This window comes from Saimiri boliviensis, chromosome 14, assembly GCF_048565385.1.
Source record: "Saimiri boliviensis isolate mSaiBol1 chromosome 14, mSaiBol1.pri, whole genome shotgun sequence".
NCBI lineage: Eukaryota > Metazoa > Chordata > Mammalia > Primates > Cebidae > Saimiri > Saimiri boliviensis.
In genome coordinates, this window is record NC_133462.1 from 24,804,173 (window position 1) to 24,813,947 (window position 9,775).

Consider the following 9,775-nt stretch of genomic DNA (forward strand, 5'->3'; position numbering starts at 1 on the left):
GCCTTGTTATAACTGATCATTAGATTTTGAAAATCAAAGTTCCAAAAAATGTTTGGGAGGCCAATGAGTGAAGACATGGTAAAAGTGAGATTTCATTTGGATCAATGAGCCCAATATTCTAAGGTACATGTTAGGGCTTGAAATAGAGACCATCTATCTACTCATTCATCTATTCATCCATCCACCCATCCACCCACCCATCCACCCATCCATCAATCCACCCATTCATCCATCCATTCACCCATCCATGCATCTACACACCTATCCATTCATCCATCCATCCATCCATCTACCCATCACCCATCCACCCATTCATCCATCTACCCATACATCCACCCATCCATTCACCCACCCATCCCTCCACCCATCTATCCATTGACCCACCCATCCATTCATCTATCCACCCATCCATCCATCTATCCATCCTCCATCAAAACACCCATCTATCCACCAACCAACCCATCAATCCACCATCCATCCATCCACCCACCCACCCAACCATCCATTCATCCACTCACCCATTCATCCATCCATCCATCCATCCATCCACTCATTCACCCACCCATCAATCCATCCATCCACCCACCCACCCACCCACCCACCCATCCATCTACTCATCCATCCATTCATCCACCTACTCATTCACCCATCCATCCATCTACCCTTCCCATCCATCCACCCATTCATCCATCTACTCATTCATCCACCCACCCATTCAGCCACCCATCCATCCACTCATCTATTCATCTACCCACCCATCCATTCATCCATCTACCCTTCTATCCATCCTCCATCAATACACCCATCTATTCACCACTCATCCCATCCATCCATTCATCCATCTATCCATCCATTCATCTATCAATTTATTTATGCATCTATCCATCCACCCAGCCATCCACCCATCCATCCACCCACCTGCCCACCCACCCATCCACTCATCTATCCATCCATCTACTCATCCATCCATCCATCCCCCTACCCAGCCACCCAGCCACCCATCTAGCTATCCATACACCCATCTATGCATCCATCCTTCCATCCACCCACCTATGTAACCATTCTTCCAACTATCCATCTAGTCATCAAAGCTTTATTGAGAAGCTATTGTGCATCAGGCATCATTTCAGGAACTAAGAAAATCACAAGGAACAAAACACACAAGGCCCCTACCCTCACTGCTCTTACATTGCAGTAGGAGAGACCAGGAGTAGGTCACTAAAATGCTCCCTGCACCAAACAACACAATGGATTCCAAATCTTCCTAACACAAGAGTAAATCAGAGTCATTTCCTCATTTGCTGCTATCATCAAGGATCAGTTGTAAAAACAAACAAGGGTGTCTCATATGGAAATGTTAACAGTACAAAAATGTATTCTGGGGGGCAGAATTATCTAAGGGCAAATACTGTAGGCAGCATTTTTATGACAGAAGCTTTATTTCTCATTGTCTATGTTCTGGATTTAAATATACACAGTATGTGGGTGCACACATATCAAAATTCAAGTGTTTCAATATAAATTTTGTATTCAAAATACTTTTCCTGATTTCAGTTGATTGCATATTTCTAGCCAATGTTGCAGCAATACTTTTTGTTCCAAATGAAAAACAAGGATTTCTCTTCTCCATTTCTCTCTCTCTCTCTCTCTCTCTCTCTCTCTCTCTCTCTCTGTGTGTGTGTGTGTGTGTGTGTGTGTGTCTGTGTCTGTCTGTGTCTGTCTGTCTTTCCCTCTGTCTCTTTCTCTCTCTGTCTTTATCTTTCTCTCTCTCTTTCTCTGTCTGTCTCTTCCATGCTCAACAATCTGTCCTTCCTCCTCCATCCTTTAGCCCTAAGGAGCCCAAATACTCAAGCTGCCTTCCAAACTGACTGGTACCAAGGGCAAAACCTGTTTCTTCCCATTTATTTTTCTGTTGAAGTTCTCTGGGGCTGTGGGACCGCAGTGCTGGCTGAAGCCACAACACACAAAGGCACTGAGATAGAAGGACAAACCTTCCCACTTTGATTTGAGTGTGTAATTGTTTGAATACATCTCGCCTGCACTACAATAATGTCATCCTTGGTTGACACAGATTTTAAAGCCCTTTGAAAAGGTGGAATGTTATCAATCATGAGCGTGATTATAATGGGATTTAAGTGGAAGAAGCTAAGATTCAGACCCTCGCTTGGGCCAGGCTCATGACAGAGGAGGAGGGAGAGAGGAGAAAGAGGGCTATATTTCAGCCAAGAAAACGATGCTGTGTGCACTCTTCACCTGCACATCTCTCCCAAAGCCGAAGACATCCGAAGAAGCACCATAGATCTCTGGCACTCCGGAAGGAATTCCCCACATGACAAAAATATCTCCTTGTGTTCCTACTACGTTAGACCAGTGGTTCTCCAACAAGGGCTGATCGGGGCCCCCAGGGGACATTTGGCAATTTCTGGAGCTATTTTGATTGTCGCAATAGAGGATGTGTCGGGAGTGCGGTAGGGGGCACATGCTACCAGCATCTAGTGAGCAGAGAGAGACCAGCGACGTTGAGTAACGTTCTACAGTGCACAGGAGGGCTCTGCAACAAATCACTATCCAGCCCAAAATGTCAATAATGGCAAGTGTGAAAGACCCTGTGTCAGATCCAGAGAGGCTGGCCCACAGCTAGAGGAGCGGATAGGTCAGAGAGGGGCATTTCTGGGGAAGCAGCTTAAAGCTACTGCCACTGGCTCAGCTACACCTCCAATTCACCAGCAGACAGAGGCAAGTGACAGAGGGGAGGGAAAAACCAAATTACTTCCTCCTTTGCCTTTCAGTCTAAAACACACCTTCCTTATTACGCATCAGAAGGGACGGGAGACCTGACCATTTTTTTCTTCTTCTTCTTCAAGGCCAAACAACCCAGGCCCAACAAAAACAAAATAATCTCTCTGACAGGTCACTGGGACGGTTGGAACTCTCTCCTGACAAATCACAACGGGGCCTGCAGATGTGGAATTCACCCATCGAGCCCAGTCACATGCCCAGGATTACTAAGGCAAAGAATTGTGAATTTCATTAAATATGTTAAAGGGGAAAAAATCAGCTTTGAAAAATAGTAATCCTGTCTTTCAACAAAAATATTATAGGAAGCTATGAATTTGGTAGATCGGAATAGGGTGTTGGTACATGTTTTACTAAGGTAATATAATGGTACACTATTATTAGATCACATTAATCATTACTGTGCCAACGGCACTGACAGCCCCACTGAAAAGGATTGAAAGGCCTGGTAATGGATATAAATTACCCATTGTGTGATAAAAGGATTTTTACTAAGAAGGTAAGAATAAAACAGCAAATTTCTAATATAACTGTTGTATAAAAACCAAAATAAAAGTAATCCATGGTCAGGAATATCCACAAAATCAGAAGTAAGCACTTTTCCAGCAAGATAAAGTCACAATAAAAAATACATATACAGCACAATATAAAATTAATTTCTGAGTGCATAATTCTGCTATCAATTTCCCTGGTTTATGTAGTGACCTCTGAGACTGGTGGTCAGGAGAAGGTGGTCTTGGCTAATTACATCCAAGGGTGAGTTTACAGAGATATCAGGGGCAGTCTCAGATGAGGCCACTGAAGATATCAAATACACATGTCACCCTTTCTGTTGTATTTAAGTTTATATCAGCTCTCACGCTGATATAAACCCTGTCCTGGAGTTCATGATCTGAAGTATGATTGCAGTAACTAACTCAGAGCTGCTTTGGGACAGGCTTCGCCCAAGACTGGGCCAAGCCAGAGTCACCTCATTGGTGAGTGATGGGGAGCCCAACCACAGGTGGAGCTTGGATGAGGTCACTTGGCTTTCAGCAGGAGCCCTACCAGCTCTGAGCTCTGGTTCCAGGCTGCTGGCTGACAGACAGGACTCAGGGTGTCATGCAAGAGAGAAAGAAGTTACCCTTGTTGAGCTTTGCTTCATGGAGAAATCTGTCTGGAGACTAAAGAACATGTTTCCACATTGCCGGTTCACCCCACCCACAAGAAATGGAACCCCTGCTACCTCTCAGACACATGTGACTCTGGAATTTTCTCCACAGCTCTGCACAGGGACCAGCAGCCCAGAGAAGGCAGCCTGGACTTCCCCACAAACTCACAGACAGACACCAGTTCAACAAACTACAAATCGATGGTCCTTACCAGGCAAGTCTCAAAGCAATGGGTCTCCCTCCTGGTTGAAGGATATTCTTAAAGCCGTGGTGGTCAGGAACTGCAAAAATAAGACCTGTTAGAAACTGTAAATGTCACACATGTCGACTTCAGTAAGTCACATAAACAGCATTCATCCAAAGTAACAATTTGCTGGGTTAGTTGAGTGCCTAAAAACCTTGAATAGCCCCACTGCCCCAATTCTTTGAGCAATTTAAAAAATGGGAACTATGTGACCTTTGTTGCAATGAGCCAAATTTGCTCAGCTTGTTTTCAGTGGGAAATTGCCACCTGTACAAAAAGAAGGGGGACAGAACTTCTAACCAGATCTTATCTTCTCCATTCGGGACCGAAGAAATAAGAGCTAAAATTATAAGGGTTCTCTCTCTCTCTCTCTCTCTCTCTCTCTCTCTCTCTCTCTCTCTCTCGTTCTCTCTCTCTCTCTCACTCTCTCTCTCTCGCTCTTTCTCTCACTCTCTCTCTTGCTCTTTCTCTCTCTCGTTCTCTCTCTCTCGTTCTCTTTCTCTCTCACTCTCTTGTCCTCTCTCTCTCACTCTCTCTCTCTCGCTCTCTTTCTCTCTCTCGCTCTCTCTTTCTCTCTCTCTCGCTCTCTCTCTTTCTCTCTCTCTCACTCTCTCTCTCTCTCTCTCTCTCTCTCGTATACTGTCTCTCTTCTTCAGAATTCTCAAACTGAGAAAGTACCCAATAATCCTTGCTTTTTCCCTGATTTATGGAGCCCCCTACAGTGGACCAAAATCCCACCTAAATTTCAATTGGCCAAGCCTGTTGGGTAGCCAGGCAGTAGCCAATGGATATGGAATGGGAATATGCGACTGACTGAGGCTTAGCGATGCTGTGTTTGGCATCAAAGTCCTCTTTCCTGAACACAGACCAGGAAAAGAGTGGCCAATGAGATTTTCTACGTCTTCATTCTGTGTTATCACTGAAGTAAGTCCCACGTGGGTGACCTCACCGCCTATGGCAGGCTCAGCAGTGATAAAGACCAAGAAGGTAAGCTGGGATGTTTATCTATGACAGCTGCAGAACTGCTGGCTGGGGGGTGATCCAGGAAGCACAGCCCAGCCCCCAGCCTGAGATCTCCAGCCCACTCCTCACCCAGCACAATTCAGATTCTCATTTGTTTTGCCATGTCACGTAAGGAATGTTACCGGGCAAACATAAGCTCCCCTAATAAATTATATTTTACTAAATGTGAAGTTGTAAATTCTGATCACAGACACAGAATTTCACTATGGATTCAGAAAACCTGACTCTGCACATGCGAAGCCAGAAGACGCATTTGGAAGGCTGGTGGCAGCCCCAGCCTGAGAAGTTTGTTTGTACTGGTGAACCACTGGCTTGCCACACTTCATCTAACTCCAAGGCTGATTTCTGGCCACCAGAAAGGTGTTTGCTGACTGCATGCTAGAAAAGTGTTTTCTCAGCGTGCCACAGGGAAGCTGCTGTCTGTGAACACATTTCTACCTGCCAATCCTGAGACATCGCAAGCATCTCTAACAAGGAAAGAAATGACAACCAGTGTCCTTCTGTCTGTCTCTCTTTCTCCCCTGAATCAGATGGTCTTTTGCATTGTTTTTTTTGTTTGTTTGTTTTTGTTTTTGTTTTTGTTTTTTCTGTGTCACTCAAAATCTAAGGAGCGAGGAACAAGAGTCCGATGCTACAGTTTCCAAAGTTCTGTCCTAGTGCTGAACTAAACAGGTCCCCCGCACCCAGCTGGCTCTGAAAACACTTACCTGCTTTGCTCTAAGACCTCCTTATGTTTAGGCAGGGGGTCGCAGGAGACGGGAGACACACTTAGATTTTATATCTAGGCTCATGACTTGCAAAATTCTAGGACTATTCCCCAGGGGCCATTCACTTAGAAGCCCCATAAATTCCGATGACGGGAGAACACAGGGAGGCTTCATCAGGGGAAGTCCCACACCAGTTTGTCCGGCTTCACGCCAGTGATCAGCACACCATCTCCTGCAGTTGGCACCGGGGCAGTGATGGGCATAAACCCCTCAGGTTCTATGCTCTAAATCACGAAAGGCCCCAGCTCAAGCCTCATGGCTACATTGGAGGCTGGGCTCTCCGGATTGATAAGTGGGCTTCTGCAAGGGTGTCTGACCCGCGTGGGCAAGGTTAGCCCAACACACCAGCAGGGCAGCCGACGAGCACAGCCTTGCCAGGACCTCAGGAAAAGAAATCGAGTTAGTTCCATCTGTGCCTTTCTGATCCAGTCTAAACAGGGGGAGGCTCCTGGTGTCTGATGTCGTTACAGTCACTGCGGGTCGGGGAAAGGTGATTGCATCCGACCACAGATGCTCTGGGGATGCAGGCTTGGGAGGAAGGGAAGCACCAGCACAGTAATTCTGTCTTCCCCAATGAAAGAAACAGCTCTTTTGGTGCAAATAAATGACTTGTATCTAGAGATAACACAGTCAATGGCATAACCAGAAGCAGCCCTGGACATGAGGCTTCCCCTTGCCCTGCCCCCCACCATGACCCTGAGCTGAAGGGCCACCCAGGAGACCCTGCCCATGAGCCCAGTTTGGTGCAGCTCAGAGTAGGGGTGGGAGAGGTAAGATTGCAAAGGGTGCAAAAAGCATGGTATAAACTCAGTGGGGGTTGGGTTGCCACCACCTCACCAAAATAAGGGAACCTCCAGAGGTGCTTTTCAGTGCTTAAAATTCCACCCACTGTACACTGATGGCTCCTGCTTCCTTCTTAAAGCACAGATAAGGCTCACACGCAGCCCTCCCCAGCAACATGGACGAGCTTAAGAGTCCTGTTGACTCAGTGGCTGGAGACTCCCTTCCCAGCACCGGGGCCTCGGGTAGGTCAGGGGCCAAGCAGGTCTGCCATGGGCTGCAGAAACCACTCATCGTGTGAAGGTCTCGATCCCCGGGACAAGAAGCACATCAAAGGCAGGGCACCAGGAGAGGGGCAAAGTCGAGCCAAGCCCTTAAGCAAGCGAAGGCGGGGCCCTAGGGGTGACAGGGCTGGAGACCAGGGAAGGGCACGTAAGTGCAGCAGAGTGGCCGCTACTTCCAGAAGGGGGAACGAGAAGGTTGGCAGGGGCTGAAGAAGCCTGAATGCCCATTTCCTGCATGGACCCGGGCTGGAGTAGAGCAGGGACGCAGGGTGCTGGGGAGTGAGGAGGGAGAAAGGGAGACTTCCTGCAGCCAGAGTCCCTCTGCGGAAGGAGAGAGGAGAGGAGGGGTGGAAAGTTCTGAGAGAGGGACTTCAAAGGGGTCATGAGAGCACAGGAAGATATGGAGGCCACCAATCAAGTGAGGAAGTGGAAGGTGGTGTGGCAGCTCTGACCCACCCTGGCAAACAGTGGGACCATCCCGAACCCACACACCCCCATCCCTTGTGAATTCCACAGGCAAAGCAGAATGCACTGAGCAGCCCCGCCGTGTTCACTCAATAAGCCCCAATGAACGCAGACCTACCAGCCAGCCCTGCCAGGGGCCCCTCTGTCCACCAAAGCAGGATAGGCCACATGGGCTCCCCACAGGGGATGGCACCCTCCTCCCTACCACATTCTCCCAGAGCAGCCTACACAGGAGCTCTGAAGGAGCCAGAGAAACCCTCCCTGAGCAAGAGCCCAGCCTGCCCAACTCAGACCCAAGGACTCTGAGCGAGAAGATGATAGGCCAGTCAAGAGGTGAGCAGAGACATGGTACCCCAGCATCATCAAGGCTCTGAGACCGGCCCTGAGTTTAACACAGAGTGGTCCTCCAGGCCAGCAAGTTTCCTGCCTATGGGTACTGCACACCTGTCTTCACCCCTCACCATGACAACTTGGGGGCCATGAGAGCAGCCACAAACGTCACCATCACTTAGGGCACAGCAAGCCCCGGGCACATGCAGAGGATGGTCCCGTACATGAGGAAAGGGTGGTGTCAGACTCTCCTCCTGGCCCCTTCCCTCTGTCTGAGGGCCCGGGTGGATGGGACGAAAGGGAAGAGGGAAGTTAAGACAGAAGGATGGAAGGAGGACAGACAGGAGGATGGGAATGGAAGGATGGAAGGGGCCAGGCGTGGTGGTTAACACCTGTAATCCCAGGACTTTGGGAGGCCGAGGTGGGTGGATCATCTGAGGTCAGGAGTTCAAGACCATCCTGGCTAACATGGTGAAACCCCGTTTCTACTAAAAACACAAAAAATTAGCTGGGCATGGTGGCACGTGCCTATACTGCCTGTAATCCCAGCTACTGGGGAGGCTGAAGCAGGAGAATTGCTTGAACCCAGGAGGCGGAGGTTGCAGTGAGCCGAGATCGAGCCATTGTACTCCAGCGTGGGAAACAAGAGCAAAAGTCCATCTCAAAAAAAAAAAAAAAAAAAAAGAAAAGAAAAGGAAGAATGGAAGGAAAGATGGAGGAGAGAGGGAGGACAGAAGGGCAGAAGGATGGAGATGGATGGAAAAATGGAAGGGCAGTGGGAAAACAAAAAATAAAGAGAGGGTCCAAAGGTGGAAGAGAGGATGATGAAAGAAAGGGGGAGGATGGAAGGACGCAAGTGCAGATAGAAGGATGGAATCAAGGTGGATGGATGGACAGGTGCAAGGGCCGCTTCAGTAGACCCCGCCTGGCCCACGTTTCATTCTCCCCTGCAGGAGGTGGAGTGTGTTCCTGGGGAGACACAGGATGACCCTTCCCCGAGGCAGGGGGGGTCATTGGGCGGCCCGACAGCAGGAGCAGGGGCTTTCTGCCGAGGTGTCTGAGTGAGTGGCAATTGGGAGCCAGACAAACTACTTTCCTTCCAGAAAAAGAGTTGGGCAAGGAGGATTTGGAGAGAAAGCCAGTCCTGCTCCTTCGGTCCTCAGGCCAGAGAAAGACATGGCTAAGAGCTCCAGAGGGGAAACAGCTGGATGCCCAGCTAGGTCTCCCCCAGATGATACCTGGGTGCAGTGGCTCCCAAGCAATGTTTTGGAACCCCCTCTACCGAGAGCAGGCTTTCCCTATCCCGAGGTACACAGGGCCCCTTCTCCAATGCTAACCCCCTGGGTGCCGGCAACTTCCCTTCCATGGTTCTGAGAACTCCTCCCACTCCAGAGCTTGATATTCTCAAGTTCCACTAGCAAAAAGGACCTTAAAAAAAAAAAAAAAAAAAAAAACCACACACACACACACACACACAGCTCCTCCAAGCAGATTTGAAGTTTTGCTCCAAGCACTGAGTGACTCTCTTTCTCAGAGAACCCCGTGGGCTAGACATGGCCCCAAATGCCACAACCATTGTTGCTGCAGGTTTCCACCAGGAGAGGGGTCCTGGTGAGGATACCACCTGGGTAGGAGCCTCCGAGAATCAGCCACTCACGCAGCCATTATCCATCCAGGGTCCCTGCAAGCAGGCTCTATTCTATTTCTGGAGATCCAGTGATAAACACCGTGTCCACCTGCATGGAGTTCATGTTTCCCAGACAGGATTCAAATGAAAGACAGAAGTAAAATATATCAGCAAGTAACAAGCTCTAGGAAGAGAAATAAAGGTGGAGGAAACAACAGTGACCATCAGAGAAGACCTCTCTAAGAAAGTGACATCTGGCAAGGGACCGGAATAAAGTATGGGAGCGAGCCCTGTGACAATGCAGGGAA

General features: G+C 48.6%; 1 protein-coding gene across 10 annotated transcripts in view; it reads right to left on the reverse strand.

Moving 5' to 3' along the window:
• The window catches only part of ZNF536 (zinc finger protein 536), a 486,467-nt gene that overhangs the window by 421,692 nt on the left and 55,000 nt on the right, over positions 1–9,775 (reverse strand). For 9 of the 10 annotated variants that reach the window (XM_074384325.1, XM_039467086.2, XM_039467087.2 and 6 more), the window contains exon 2: positions 4,159–4,228. The exons of the other annotated variant lie outside the window; for it this stretch is intronic. The gene's annotated coding sequence lies outside the window, so the exon portion shown is untranslated. The remainder of the gene's footprint in view (positions 1–4,158; positions 4,229–9,775) is intronic. 10 annotated transcript variants of the gene reach the window in all.